The following is a 16,405-nucleotide window of genomic DNA, read 5'->3' on the forward strand; positions in this document are numbered from 1 at the left end:
AGGAAGAGAAAATAAATATGAAATAGAGATTTCCACTAAAAGAAAAAAATTGAATAAGGCAGGAGATTTAGAAAATTATTATGACAGACTTGAGAAAAAAATAAAATAGGAATTTTTAGAAAATAGCAATAAATGAAAAGGTAAATTGTTCCTACCTTTATAATATTAGCTGTTTGTTGTTGTTGTTGTTGCTAATTTACCTATTTAATCTAATAAACAAAGAAAGGTTTCATTTAGGAATAAGGTTTCTATGTATATATATATATATTTTTTTTTTCCATTTAGGGATAAGGTATATATATATATATATATATTTTAATTTTAATTGTTAGAAAATGTGTCACAGAAAGTGTTTAAACTTTAAGATACAGATGCAACATGTAATGAACTGCATTGTTTGAACGTCTAATTTGTAAATGCTGTTAGAGGAAACTTGGTGGAAATGTTCCTATGTGCTTGTGTTTCTGGAACTAAGTATATTTATTAATAAGGAATAGTTTAAAATTATGAAATGACCAGGAGTGGACAATTTTCCTAATCCTATCAGCTCTTTGCAGCTCTTTTATTAGCCCCCTTCAGGAATATCAGCTTTTTTATCTAATTAAATTTTATATTAATGTGCTTTTGACTTTTGGCCTTTCTCTTCCTTCTGTTCTTTTTTTTCCCCTAAATTACATGTTTCTGTTTAACAGCTACTATCAATTCTTTGATATGAATTCTCAACATCAATTTACTAACTCCAGAGATGAAGGAGCATCAATATTTAGAAGCGAAGAATACAAAGCCTTGGGCATCTGGATGGCTCAGTCACTTAAGCATCTGCCTTCGACTCAGGTGGTGATCCCAGGGTCGTGGGATGGAACCCCAGGTTGAACTTTCTGCTCAGCTGGGAGCCTACTTCTCCCTCTCCTTTTGCCTGCAGCTCCCTTTGTTTGCGTTCTGCCTCTCTTTGTCAACGAAATAAAATATAATAAAATAATGTAAATAATACATTTATTTATTTATTAAAATGCAATTATTACACAATACATAATGTATTGCATAATTATAATAATGGTTAAATAATTTATTAAATATTTATATTAAATATATCAATTTAATTAAATAAATATTTTTAGAATTTAAAATATTTCAAATTTAGATTATTAAATATTAAATCATTAATTTAATAAATAAATATCTAAACATAATTAAATAAAATAATTTATTTATTAAAATGAATAAAATAATGTTGTCATTATCTCAGCATGTATTTTTAAATAGTCTAAAAAAAAAATCTAATAAAGTCTAAATACATTGAGTTCAGATATTTATACAAGTTAACCCAGACACTCAACCCACAGTTTCAAAACTTTTGTTTTTATCTACTACTCAAAATACGATTTTAATGTATTTATTTGTAACTTTGACATAGCAAGGAAACTTGGAGGAAAAGGAGACATTTGCTTTTAATATTTGAAAATTATTTTGTTGATTTAAAAAAATAAAAACCTTAACACGTGAGCATTTCTTCTTAAATAACACTGTGAAGTTTCTGAGTCGCATTCTATTAAAAGTGCTGATAAAATGGCCTCAGTTACTCATTTAAATTATCAGCTGAATGGGTAACAAATGAAGTAGAGAGCTTTTTAATTATTTATGAATGTATTGCTTGTGGATGGAGTGCCACATAGAGTTACCTCTCTTTTTGGCTTTGTTTTGTGAGCAGCAGTGGAATCTATGAATGAGATTAAACATAAGGACATTCACAGAAATTCTTAATGAACTTCTGGGGAAGGGCAATAAGTGCAAGGAAAAACTGCAGCAAGACTAATTACAAATTTCAAGTGGTCATCGCTTAATTATAGAAGCTTTTAAGTTCAAGTAATATATCATATTTATGAGCCTATCATATTGTATTAATTACCACAAACTGCACTCTTGAACACTTATCTTTTCACATATTTCTTATTCTTAGCACTTAAAATTACCCTTATGATTGATAAGTAAATGGATTTTACTGACAATGCATTTATTTACATAAATAAATAATGCTGTTTATATATATAAAAACAATTGAATGTGTTCAATGAATTTTTTTTCAAATTAACATCTTAATTCTACCACATTAGTTACAAATAGATATAGACTTTATAGATTCATCAAATATTTTATTCTCAAATTTACATGTCCTTTGTGAAGTAAATGAAACTGTATATATTAAATATAATCCTATCACATGTAACAGTTACTAGTGCATCCCAGGACATACATAGGTCAGGTCCTCCTCAAGGCATCACGGATAACTGGATTTAACTTTCTATCCTAGGAGTCTTCTGTATATTTCTGTGGCTTTTATACTACAATCAGGAGGAAGAATTCTTTTGCTAAAAGCTTCCAAATGACTATGCGAGTAGATTATTTGTAGACTAGTGATATAATATTATTGTTTAATATGTGAAGCATGATAAAATAAAATGCTATTGCCATATTTAATTTGTTCAGTAAAGCATTCATTTAGTTATCAAGCATTCATTTTCTTTTTTTAAAGATTTTATTTATTTATTTGACAGACAGAGATCACAAGTAGACAGAGAGGCAGGCAGAGAGAAAGGAAGGGAAGCAGGGTCCCTGCTGAGCAGAGAGCCTGATGTGGGGCTCTATCCCAGGACTCTGGGATCATGACCTGAGCAGAAGGCAGAGGCTTTAACACACTGAGCCACCCAAGAGCCCCAAGCATTCATTTTCTTTATACAGAAGAGATAGAACAATATTATATAGTAGAAAATACAGTAAATAATCTAGAAACCTTGATCATTTTGTTTTGGCAATTTTAGAACATAAAATTAGCTAAAGCTCAAGTGCAAGTTATATTTGTATCATAGGAGGAAAAGTTAATTAAAAGTTTGTTTATTACCATAGTTTAACACTTCAACGAAATGATAACGAGTCCAAAATCAATGAATATATGAAGTATACAATAAAAACAATAATCTTGAGTGTATGTGACTCACTGTAGGTATTGATAGGCTAGAAATCAAAGGGAAAGTATCTATAGGGTTTGTTCAGTTCCATGCTCATCAGATTAATAGGCTTTCTCATATTGCTTCCTTCACCACATTAATTTGTCTAATGAAGTTTTCAAGAGTTAAAGACAGTGATAGGTTCATGGCTGGAGAGAAGGTACAGAATCTAAGATAGTTCAGCAGTGCTTATTATTTAAGAGAAAGACAGCATGGGAGGTGAGGGGTATATCATGCATCCTGTTTTCACTCCCTTTGTGGAGCACCTACCCTGGAGGTCATGTAATAATAACCAATGACCAAAAAACAATAAAAAAACCCAAACATCCATGTGGAAGTGCCATCCCTGCCTGGAGATGAGTAGACTGCTCAAACAGATCCTGGGCAGGCATCTCAGCCCAGGCCTGTGCTGGGGAAGCTGGTTCATGGCTTTGGGCGCAATCTGGAAGCCAGCAAACTGACGGGAGAGTGCAGCCAGGGTTAACAGGACTGATGATCTTTTTGCAGCCAGGCCGCGGGTGGACACCCGCTCAAGGAGCCAGGCTAGGAGGCTGCCCAGCGCCAGCGCTGGTCAAGCTTGTAGCCCCCGGGGCTTCCCCCGCGCCCCAGCCAGGGCGGGGCCTCAGGAGGGAGGGGGCGGGGGCAGGGCAGAGAAGGGGCTTTGCTAATTGCCAAAGCGAAAAGGGAGCTCACGGAGGACTCAGGAGGGAGGGGGGCGGGGGCGGGTGGAGGGCGGCGGGGAGAAGGCGCTTTGCTAATTGCCTAAGCTGGAAGTGAGCTCACAGAGGATGTGGCTGAGAGTCTGGGAGGAGGTGGAGGGGCTGGCGGAGGAGGGGCGGGCAGCGCCGCGGTGCTGTGCTGCGGCTCAGTCGGGACTGCAGGACCCACCGGACTCGCCGCCCTTACGCTCCCATGTGAGGCTCCGCTGTCCCGCTCCTGCTGCCTGCTGCCCCTCCCCGCCCCAAGGCTTCTCCGGACCACCCTCTGCACAGGGGTAAAGTGACACCGCGCCGCGCCCTCACCTGGAGCAGAAAGCACGGACCCGACCTGGGGGCGAAGAGGGGGGTTGTGGAGGCCCAGCCTCCCGCGAACCCCAGGGCACCGGGACCACCCCGGACGCTGCGCCAAACCCGGGTCCTCATGGGGTCGGGCTGGGGACAGCGCCTTGCGAGGTGCCCCCCGCCAGCAGGCACGCTAGCCCCCATCTTTCCGCAGCTTCATGCGTCCGTGCTGAGGACCCCCTTCCCTCCCCCGCCGTGGCCCCGCTGCTTTTGTTCTGGACTTGGGATCCCAGGTGGAAACTAGTCCCTCAGACCTCCCTGGCAGCAAGGAGGGCAGGGAGGGATTCTTGGTTTCCTGCCCTGGGTCCTCCTCTCTCCCCATTCACAAGCCTTCTGGCTTCCCTTTACTCTCCTCATTGTCAGTTTTCTGAAATGGTTTTCTTCTGCATGTTGACCCAAAGAGCTATTTCATGAATGAATATACACGAAACTGATTTGGGGCCCACCTGTGAGAGCCCACCTGTAGAGGCCTTTCATTAGAATGGTCTCTGGTTCTAGCCTCAGTTCAGAATACTGCATGTACCTGAGGACCAAGTCCAGATGTTTCTTTCATCTCTGACTTGAATTTGAAATCCTCCTCAGACTTCAGCTTCCAGGATTTCTCCAGTCCTTGCTCTCCCACTGTCTTGGTGGGGATCCGCCATGAGTGTTGAACACAGGAATGAATGAATGATATATACCCCAGACTGCTGGGGCTTTGTCTTCTTTTGCTGAGGTTGGAAAGGCTTGGGAGAGACCCCCTGTATGCAGATAGAGAGCTGCATGCAATTGCTTAGATAAACGTGTTCCCCACTTAACTGCTTGGGCATTGAACATTTCGCCCTTAACCTGTGGCTTGAGCAGTTAGGAGGAGACAATCTGGAGGTGAATCAGAAGATGGCTGAATCCACATGGTGGTGGTCTGGGTTTGGGAGATTTTCCTGTAGATTCAAAGGAAAGATATAAATTCTTCCAGTGGGGAGTGGTAAACTTTTTATCGATGGGAGATGGAAAATAAATGGTCTGGTTAAACTTTCCCGCCCCCTCAAAACCCATTATTTGAAAACACAAAAAGCAAAGTGAAGGGAGAAATCCTCCCACTCCCATTCCCACTCACCTCCATAGCCATCTCCTCTTCCAAGAACCTAACAGACAAGGTGCCAAGAAGTGTTAGGTACCAGCAGTGGTCTCAGATCTCATTCAAGAATCATGGTGAAAGGCTTTCAAATAGATTGTGGGGGAACAGGGGTCCAATTAGGGGGGACAAGTTTAAGGTTTGCCTGGTCCCCTAAAAATTAATGGCACTAGAGAAGATGACCTTTGGGAACTATAGCTTAATGGATACAATGTGTTAAAAGCTTCAGTGAGTCATGGTGGAAAGAGGCTATGAGGGCAGCAAACACAGTCCTAGATGATGTTATTAATAGCATTATAGGCTCTAGATTTCCTATGGTGGTGTTCTTGGCAAGACCAGCCTGGCCAAAGTGGATACTCTCAACCTGGAACAGAGGGTCTTGGAGATGCCAGCAAGTGAGGTATGATGAGAGGGTAAAATGATAGGAGGTGTCCTTTGGAAGGACTGACTCCTTGACTTTAAAAGGGAGAACCCAAATCTGTAGGTGAAATCTTTCTGGCTACAAAGAGGGCCAAGGCCTCCTAAGGCCAAGGTCTCCTCGTCACTTGCAAAGATGTCGAAGAACATATTCAGACATTTCAAAGATGTCCTCATATCATTGGTTCCCACTCTGGAATTCTATCAATAAGGTGAGAGTTCCTCTAGTTGAAAAAGAGATCTAAAAAGACTTCCCTTTCTCATGTAATTTCTGTAACCTCCAGGACACACCCCTTCCAGCTCTGTAATGAAGCCACAGCTGGTGCCAATTTGTGGAACTCCTTAAAGGCTATTCTCCCTTATATACCCCTGGACCAAGTTCCCATGCTCCCTCACCTGATTTCCTGCACTCACCTCCCACCTGGTGTGTTCACACCTGCAAGTGCCTTTTACCAACCCCTTTGCCAAAAGGCAGCCAGAGTGACCTTTCAAAGACCTATCAGTTCCTGGCATTTGTCTCCATAGAAATCTGCACTGATCTTCTAACAAATTCTCAGTCCTCCAAAGGCACCCATAATCCTCCCATCAGTCTATTCATACCCCTCCAACTGACTGATGCCTGTTCTGCCCCATCTCTCTGCCCTTCAACCACACTGCCTCCTTCTTCCTGTGGAGACCTCTCATGGCACCTGCCTCCAAGCACAGGTGATTCCCATTGATGGGAAGACCCTCTTCTCTCCCCCATCTCCCCACTCCAGTTACTCCCACTTATTCGTGAGCTCACAAGCCCCATGGTACACACTCTCCATGCAGCCTGCTCTCTCTTTTCTAGCACTGGCCTCCGTTTCTAGCTGTGGTTGTGTCATGGATGTCCTTCCCCAGCCAGCCTCCAAGCTCTCCTTCCCTTTAGCTCCAACACCTGACACAGTGCCTGGCACGTAGTAAGCACTGGCTAGCTTCTAAGAGCCTCACTGAGGGACTGAAAGCATTTTAAAAATGTCACTACGTAGGCTCCAAACTGTAGGCAGAAAAAGCTTTGCCTGGATTGACATTTTAGAGACGTATTGGTCAAGTTGGATGTGTTCACTGACTTTGCCTTGTAAAATTAAAAAAAAAAAAAGGACCTCTGTATCGCTTCGCATCTACCGAAGGCGCATGTATACTACTAAACCACGTTATGAGCTTAATGGAAGGAGACAAGATGTTTTCGCTAAGAAAATGTATAAGACTGTTGAGGTCAAGTGGGAGGAAACAGTCCGTTTGTTGGAGCATTGCTATCTTACTCTATCACAGCCACTCATAAAAATCTGACACGGGGTGAGTCAGAATTGTCTGTCGGAGACGAGTTAGATCTGGCTCATGTTCCTACAGACATGAAAGCCAGAAACGAAGAAGGAGGCTTTGAAAGCGTGGGTTGAGGAGGCCGTGTGGTTCACTGCGATGAGCTAAGTGCCCAGGGCCACCAGCAGACATGCTGGCCTGTGTCCCTCCTTTGTTCTGGGGTCCCTCTTGCACCATGTGGTGAGGCTGGTGGCTGGGAGCAGCTCAGGACAGGTCCTGGTGGCATCTTACCTCTCCCACCCTCCTGTGGGCTCCAGTGGGTCCCAAGGGACAGCCTGCCTTCCTTGAAAAGCCCAGTAGCACTGGGAGCAGAAACTGGGGCCAAAGAGTGAGCACCCTGTTTGACAAGCTGGACCAGCCACCTCTTCTTCAGATGCAGGGGGAGCCCTGGCATGCTGACTCCTCCCTTCTCCCTTTCCCCTTTCCTCTCTTCCTCCCTCTTTCCTTCCCCTCTCTCCTTCCCTGGTGGTGCCCTTTCCCAATGCCCACTTCATCCCTTTTCCTTTCTACATGCCTGTCTTCTAGAGTTTCTTCTCTTTCCTCCCCATTACTTCCCTTCATCTGAATCTCCTCTTTGGTTCCTTTGTCCCTGCTCTCTGCTCCTCCTCCCCTTCCCTGGCTCCTGTTCAGCTCCATCGCTAATGCAGGCAGAGCTGGATTAACATGCTCACTTGCTAGCTCAGCCACCCTCCAGAGAAGTCACTCTTCGGTGGCCACCTTCCTGACCCCCTGGTCGCTTCTCCACTTGTTCAGATATTGCTCTGAAGTCTGAGGAGGACAGAGCGGGGCTGCCACAGAAGCAGGCCAGAGGAGAAACCAAACCATGTGTCCACACTGTCCCCCAGCACTGCTGCTCTGAGAGCTTTCTGAGTCCTCAACAGGGTTAGGATTTAGGGGCTTCTTCAGAACCGGGAGTGAAAACACCCATAGGTCAAAAGAAAAGCTACGGCCCCCACACAAAAATAATAATCACAAATGAAAACTATGTTAACTCTGAGTCCCAAAGTCGAAAAATTGCCTTGAATCTGTCACTAGAAAGCACCCAAGGCCTCACTCTCTGGGTTCTGGGTGCCCTGGGAATGGCAGGAGGCTCTGACAGGCGCGTGGGAGTGCGGAACTATGGGGGCTAGCCTGCTGGCTGGCGGGGGGGAGGAGGGGGTACCTCCTGTGGCGCCGTCCTGGCCCGACCCCCTGCGGACAGGGTGTGGTGCGGCGTCCTGGGTGGTCCTGGTGCCCTGGGGTTGGCGGGAGGCTGGGCCCCGACCACCCCACACCCCGCTCCTGTCCTGCGTTTTCTGCTTCAGGTGAGGGCGCGTCGCGGTGTCACTTTACCTGTGAGCAGAGGGTCCTCCAGAGAAGCCATGGGGCGGGGAGGGGCAGCAGGCGGCCTGAAGGCCTGACGGGAACGGGACACCGCTGCATCAGGGGCTAGGCTGCAGCGTCGGAGCACAGGGGCAGCGAGTATGGTGTGTCCTGCAGTCCCGAATGGGCTGCAGCACAGCACCCTGGCGCTGTGCGCCCCTCCTTACCGCCTGGGCAATTAGCAAAACCCCTGCTCAAGGCCGCCCCCGACCCGCCCCCCCCTTCCCTCCTGAGTCCTCTGAGAGCTCACTTCCAGCTTCAGAAATTAGCAAAGACCCTTCTCTGCTCCGGCCCCGCCCCCTAACTTCTGAAACCTGAGCCATGGCTGGGGTGCGGGGCTAAGCCCTGGCATGCTACTGCATTGCCAGCGCCAGCGCTGGGCAGCCTCCTAGCCGGGCTCCCTGAGCGGGTGTCCACGTGCAGCCTGGCTGCGAATAGATCATCAGTCTTAAACGCCGGCTGCACTCTTGGGTCAGTTTGCTGGCTTCCAGATTGCGCCCAAAGCCAGGAACCAGCTTCCCCAGCACAGGCCTGGGCTGAGATGCCTGCCTGGGATCTGTCTGAGCAGTCTCCTCCACTCCAGGCAGGGATGGCACTTCGACCTGGATGTTTGGGTTTTTTGTTTGTTTTTTTTGGTCATTGGTTATTACATGACCTCCAGGGTAGGTGCTCCACAAAGGGAGTGAAAACAGGACGCCATATATAAGCATACAGCCATTCTAGAAAAATAGCTTGGGGTTCTCCTGGAAACGCTGCATTGGTCCTTGCACTATGGTTTAATAGAAAAGGGATTATGCACCAAGTTACTTAAATGAGCATAGGTTGAAATCCTTTACTGAGAGTAAATATTTTAAATAGTTATATTTTAACTAAATCTATCATCAATCGTAAATCTATTACATGAAGGTTACAGGCAATTTAAAAGCAAGAGCACTCTCTTCAGGGTTTTAAATAATCCCTGTCTGTCTTGGCACATGAGAATGCAAAGATAGGAAATGGTTTGTAAAAGATCATATAATAGCTTTTACTAATTCTATTTATTTGACAGACAGAGATCACAAGTAGGCAGAGAGGCAGGCAGAGAGAAAGATGGGGAAGCAGGCTCCTCGTCAAGCAGAGAGTCTGATGAAGGGCTTGATCCCAGGACCCTGAGATCATGACCTGAGCCCAAGGCAGAGGCTTAACACACGGAGCCACCCAGGCGCCCCCAGATGAAATACATTTCTGACTTAGAAACTTCAGATAGAATTATTTTGTCCATGATGACAACTGAAAAAAATGTGTCATCCCTAAACCTAACCTTAAACCCTACCAACGCTGAAACCTAAGCTGACCTTAAAGCCCAAACTAGAACCCTGAATCCCAAACCTGGAATGGAACCCAAAGCCTGTACCTGAGCCCTGGATGCAAGCCCTGAACCACGAACCCAAACCCTAAACCAGACCTCCAAGTCATGAAACCTGAACCCAAATCTCAGCATGAAGTCAAACCCCAAATTTGACCTTGAACTTTATCCCATAAGCCCTGAGTCTTAAAGCCTAAATCATAAACTTAAAGCCCTAAACTATAACTCTGTTCCCTTGTCCTTCACTCTAAACCCTCACCCTAACACTAAACCCAAAGCCTGATCTAGAACTCTGACTAAAACCTGAACCTGTACCCAAATTCAAATGCTTCACCACACTTTGCTTAGGCACTTGCCATTGATGGATATTTGCAGTTTCTACCTTTTGATTCTTGTGAACATTGTTTGGGTTGGGGGCTAGGGTTAGGGTCTTGGATTAGGGTAGGGTCCAGGCTTGAGACCAAGTTGAGGTCAGAGTGTGGGTCTGCATCAGGGCCATGTTCAGTGACACTGTTTGGGTCAAGGACTGTTGTAATTCTACATTGTTTCCAATTCATTGTTCCTTAGCTATTTGGGGGGAAGTTGGGGGGTATTGGGCTCCATGCAGCTTGAATTTCCGGAATGAAATGGCATCAGCTGGACCCCAGGAGGGAGCAGGACCTTCCACTGAAGGGTGAGCTCCCACAGTCCTGCACTGCCTTGCACCGCCTGCAGAGGGCGCCAGACCCCAGCTCCGCCCTGAGCCAAGGCTGCACAGCCACAGCTGGGACCAGAGCCCTGCCTCTTCAGGACCCACTGTGGAGACTTCTGGAGAATGTGGGGCGCCTCCCACCCTGACAGGACAAGCTGAGGAGGGTGTGGCTCTGCATCCACACTGACCGGACCCGTTGTGGAGGACGCACCCACACTGGCAGCAGTCCAACCTCCTAAGGACCAGATGCTGGAGGAGCTGAGGAGAAGCCGCCTGAGTGGACTGTCAAGGGGTTCGTGGTCTCAGGACCCCACAGAGGAAGGGCGCCCTGTGTAGACACTGGGGCTTCCGTCGTTTTGTGTGAGGAGACGTGGCCTCCTGCTGTGCTGTGCACGGGGCTGTGGGGTCCCCCCTTTCTGGGCTCGGGTGCTCCTCGGTCCTCGTCTGTGTTTGTGTGCTCGCGGATTCGGTTCCTTGGGCTCCTCAGATGGTCTGCAGTCAGGGAGCATCAGCCTTCTTCGGTGTTTGTGCTCTCCCCACCTCAGCCCTGCGGGGTCCTTCCCGTGTCCACACCCACTCCAGGCTTGCGCCGAGTCCAGAAATTCGGGAGCCAGAGTGAGGACTCTGTAGACGGTTTTGGGGAGAGTAGGTATTTTCCCAGTGTGGGTTCTACCCTGAGCACAGTGCCTCCCCATCTCCGTGTGTACCCCTCCCTGTCTGTCGTCATTGTTACAGGGCTGTCAGATGACAGGTCTGTCACCTTCTTGGTTCAGGGGCCTCCCGGGTATCTTGCTGTCTTGGATGCAGGTGTAAATGAGATCTTTCTCCGCAGTCTCTTTTTGATGGTTCCTTCCGAGCACCTAGGAGTGCCACTAATTTGTGCATATTGATTTTTTTCCTTGCAAGATCTTGAATTTATTTGTTCGATTGGCCTTAAACTCAATCTGCCAGTTATTTGACCAGCAGCATGGATTTAATTGGGAAGAGCAGAGAATGGCAGTCTGGGCTGAGCAAGCTAAGGTCCCATCACAGGCAAGTGCGAGAAACAAAGGAGAGGAACATTATTTCATGGAGGAGGAAGAAGTTGGGAAGGGTGCTTGAAGGAAAGTCCCTTGGAGAAAGGCAGGGTGATGGAGAATTCTCACCAGCTGAGCTGCAAAGCTCCTACAAAAAGTCAGGAGATGAACCTCCAGCTTCCCGTGTGGGGCCTGGAATTGGTGAGTCTCTCCTGTGGGGGATTGCAATGTGGAGTCTGTAATGGGCACTGAGCAGCAGGCGCCCCCTTCCAGCCTCCCCTTCTGGCATCCCCAGTCCACTTTACTGGGGCTTCCCTTCCTGCTTTTGCACAGTTCTAACCAGCTTGTGGTGGAACGTTGTGGAAAAACTGAAATTCCAAATCCACTGCTTCTACTGCACCTGTGATACAGGGGCCCATGATTTAATTCTCCCACGAGTCTCTTGCTAACATGTGTCCTCTCCATGTTGGGTGACCTGGATCTGGGAGGGCTTGGACTCCATCCCAAAGTCTGATGTTCTCTCTGCTTCCGTGTCGTCGTGCTAACATGGTTGTTTGGAAGATTCATTTCCTCTGTGGTGATTTCAAAGTGCAGTCAGCTTGTTATAGCAGCACAAATACGTGCTGTCTCCACACTCAGATTCCCCAGCCGTCATTTCTTTACCACGTTTGCCACTTCACACGGGATGCTTCAGTGTGTTTGATCCCACACCAGGACAATGTCCTGCAGAACCACCACATAACCTGAAATGAGGAGATCATTACAGAACCCATCCAAGGGTTAGTGTTAGGAACCAGGGACATGGCAGGACTGACCTGAAGACCCCATGGAGAGCTGTCAGGGTGGCTGAGTTGACAGTGGAGGTGAGGGTGAGTGTCTGGCTCTGGCTTTGTGTCCAGGAGTCAGCTCTGTGTGGGTGTGTCCTCAGCTAGGCATGCAGATTTCTGCTCCTCTGAATCCTTTCCGGAGTTCCAAATGGCACAGTTTCCTTCTGGGAAGCAGGCTGAGTCCTCTGGGATTGCCCATGTGTCCCCAAATTGTAGGGCACCTACTGCAAGGCCTTTGGGGTCACAATCCTGAGAACCGAACCAAACCAAAGGTTATGGTTAGGGCCCACCACATGGCAGGCCCGATCTGCCAGCACTCTGTCCATCTTTCTGGGGGAGGAAGCAGTCGAGGGATTTGTTCAGGGTGAGTGTCAAGCTCCAGGTTTGCATCCAGGGGCCTGCTGAATATGGGGGTGTCCAGAGGTAGGAATGCAGATTTCAGTTCCTCTGAATCCTTTCTGGAGTTCCAAATGGCATGGTTCCTTTCAGGGTGGCAGGGTGAGTCCTATGGTGTTCCTCACTGTCCCCAATCTCTGAGGATTTGGAGCCAGGCCGTCGGGGACACACCTCTCAGGACAGAATCTAGGCTTAAGAGTTTGTGCCTATGGGCATGGCTGCACTGATCTGAAAGCACTGTGGCAAGGATCACAGGGGTCTGAGTTGAGAGCATGGTTCAGGATCAGTATCAAGGTCTGGGTTTGTGTCCAGTGGACCGCTGAATGTGGGGGTGGTCTCAGATGTCCAAGACGATTTCCCCTACTCTGAATCCTTTCCAGCATTCCAAATAGCCTGGTTTCCTTCTGGGTGGCAAGCTGAAATCTCTGGGATTTCTCAGGTCTTGCCATTGCCCTTGCAAGGGCAAGATACTTTTTACAGTAAAAGAATTCACCAGATGAGCTGAACAGCAGAAAAGACACAGCTCAAGAGTTAATCAGTGAACAGGAATATCATGCCAAAAACTTCTTTGATAACACACTACAGAGCAGGGGAAGATAGGAGAGAAAGCTGAGATATAAAGGACAAACCCTCCAACTTTACAACATCATTCCCTACTTGTTTATTTCCATTGCTGTCAGCTCATTCCCAGTCAAAAATATGTCACCTGAGCCAGCCTTTTTTCTTCCTGAGATTGGGGCACTGCAAAGCCCACCAGAGGGGCCAAGGGCACCCCTATACCTGCTGAGCTGAGCCCATTTGTACCCCAACCGTGAGGAGGTACCAGCCTGTCCCCCTGGTGCTCCATGGTCTGTGGCAGTCCTTCCTTCTGGACCCTGCTTTGCTGCTCTATTTTCGCTAACCCTGGTCTCAAACTAGGGATTGCTTCTGGAAGAGGAACTCAGGGAGATGAGGCTCAGGCGGGTCTCCCTGCCTGGAATCTTCGTGTGAGGAGTGCACAGCCAACAGATTTTGCCCAGGGACTTGCAAAATGCAGAGAGGCAGATTTCTTTTCTCTCTTTCTCTCTCTCTCTAGCCTCATACTAACCAGGAGTTCTTAGAACTTTCTTCAGTGACTTCTAGGTGTAGCTTGGCCACTTTTTCACAGAAAGGCCACTTGAGCATGATGAAACACACGTATAAGCAATTACATTAAAAAAAAAAAACAATAAGCCAATGCACACAGACCTTTGACAGCAGCACAGGACACTCAAGGGACCAGAGTCCCTACCTTGGGCAATAGTGGTAGAGGCCGGGTTCTGCCATGCAGGTCCCTAGACCTTTGGCAGTTTCCACGATTGCAAATCCAGACATGCAGAATCCTGAGGGACAACCTACTAACTGCAAAAGAGCAAAAATTCATCAGGATTCAGAGAGTGGAAATCCATTTGTACTGGAAAAGAAAGAAGTAGGCTTGCTGTGAATCCAGCAGGGAGGACAGGCATAGACAAAGGCTGGTGTATGGGTCACGGAAACTATTGTTTCTCAAGGGTCCTGCTGTCTCTGTAAAATGCTATGAGGACTGTCTTGGGGACCTCCTGCTTTCCTACCGGTGACACCCCCAGATTCTGCTTTGCTAGTCCCATGGATTCCTGGGGATACCCAGTTGATAAGCTATGCTGTCCTCATGACAACACTTGCTAATGGACTGAATGTTTGTGTCTTGTCCCAATTCAGATGTTGAAGCCCTGACCCTCAAGGAGTGCCATCAGGAGGTATGGGCTTTGAGAGGTGGTGAGGTCATGAGATTGGAACACTTGTGAATGAGATAAAAGCACTTCTGAGAAACGACCTGAGAGATTGTTCTGCCAGCTGTCATCCATGCAAGTCTACAACAGAAATATGGGCATTTGTAGATAATGAAGCAGTCTCTTGCTAGATATCAGATCTCCCAGGATCTTGCTTTTGGACTTCTCAGTCTCTAGAACTGCAAGGAATAGTACATGTTTTGCTGTTTCAGCCACCCAGTCTGTCATCATTTGTTGCAGCAACTTGAACTGAATAAAGCAGAGCCCAAGTCCTGGTTAATCCCTGCTTCTACTCATTTCCCCTCAGAAAGAGCTTCTAATCCAGAACTGACCTCTGCTTTCCATACACGTGCTTCAGACTCCTTCTGTGAGAGCCCAGACTTTGTAAAAGACTCCTCCCTCATGGCAACCAGCATTCTGTGACTCCTGAGGACTGTCCTCCCTGACTGTATTGAGTCAATCAAACTGATTTTGATTCTGGAGTCCCAGGATCAAGGACTGCATCAGGCTCCCAGCTTCATGGGGAGTCCGCTTCTCCCTCTGACCTTCTCCCCTCTCATGCTCTCTCTCTCTCTCTCTCTCTCTCTCAAATAAATAAATAAAAATCTTTTAAAAATCTGATTTTAACAGACCATAAGCTTGTTCTTGCTGGTCTTTGGAAGATTAGGCATTAGCCCTTCGGAGAAAGTTCTGAATGGCTGCTTCATGAAGGGGTGAACTGTGTCCCCAAAGTCTCTTTTTGCTGCCTTCTAATCACAGATGCTGAGACAAATCCTCCCAGGTGCTGGTTTTTCAAAGCACTTAATGCTTTGGCTTTGAAGTTCCTCACTTGACAGTTCTGCTTTAATCAGTTTGTGACAAAACAGCCAATTGGTGGTGGATGCAAAGTGCACTGATAAAGTTAATATCAGGGAACAATTTTTTGAGTGTCATGCATGTGCACGTGTGTGCACACACATATCCATGTGCTAAGCATTATGGTAAATGTCTGACAAGAACTAAAAGATCAAAAAGTCAGGATACCCCATTAGCTGATATTTTTATTATTCCTACATCCTAATCTATGAAAAACAGGGTCAGAGAATAAGAAGTGGCAAAAAGAATCAAGATTTGAGGCAGTTCGATTTCTCAGCCAGCCTTGATCAATAGGCATGTACACCTGTGTCTAGTTTCAGCTCTGTGTAACCTTGCCATAACCTTGGATAAGCCATTCATCTCTCAAGTTCAGGTTCTTGGTCCAAGGAGGGAAGGGGCACAGGTTGAGTACCTCCAGTGGGACTTCCTGGCAGGCTTGTTCATCCAAGCATTCCTGTTTCAGTTGGAGTAATTGAAGCCAGTCTTTGTTTTACCGAAGGCCAAGCTTGTCCAGTGTGTCCATGCCACCAGCCAACAGCATTTGTCCATGCCATGTAACAACTGAGCAACATTCATAGGAATGGGGGGAGGAAAAGATGTCCACAGGTGTTGACAGATGTTCTGCATGGAGGAACAGGAGCTGGGGCCATCACCTGCTGTTTCTAGTGGCCTTCTCTGTCGAGTTAAAATAAATGGCAATTATTTGCAATGACAGGGGTGAAAGTAGAGGGTATTATGCCAAGCGAAATAAGTCAGTCAGAGAAAGACAATTATCATATGATCTCACTCATATGTGGAGTTCAAGAAACAAACCAGAATCATAGGGGAGTAAAGGAAAAAAATAAAACAAGATGAAGTCAAAGAGGGAGACAAACCAGAAGAGACTTTAAAAAAAAAGATTTTTATTTACTTATTTGACAAACAGAGATCACAAGTAGGCAGAGAGGCAGGAAGAGCGAGAGAGGAGGATGCAGACTCCCCAGGGAGCAGAGAGCCTGATGTGGGGCTCGATCCCAGGACCCTGAGATCATAACCTGAGTTGAAGGCAGAGGCTTTAACCCACTGAGCCAGCCAGGTACCCCTCAGAAGAGACTCTTAATCACAGTAAACAAACTGAGGGTTCTTGGAGGGGAGAGGGATGGGTGGATGGGGTAACTGGGTGATGGACATTAAGGAAGGCATGTGATACAG

Source organism: Mustela nivalis (genome assembly GCF_964662115.1).
Source record: "Mustela nivalis genome assembly, contig: HAP1_SCAFFOLD_207, whole genome shotgun sequence".
In the NCBI taxonomy this organism is placed as follows: Eukaryota; Metazoa; Chordata; class Mammalia; order Carnivora; family Mustelidae; genus Mustela; species Mustela nivalis.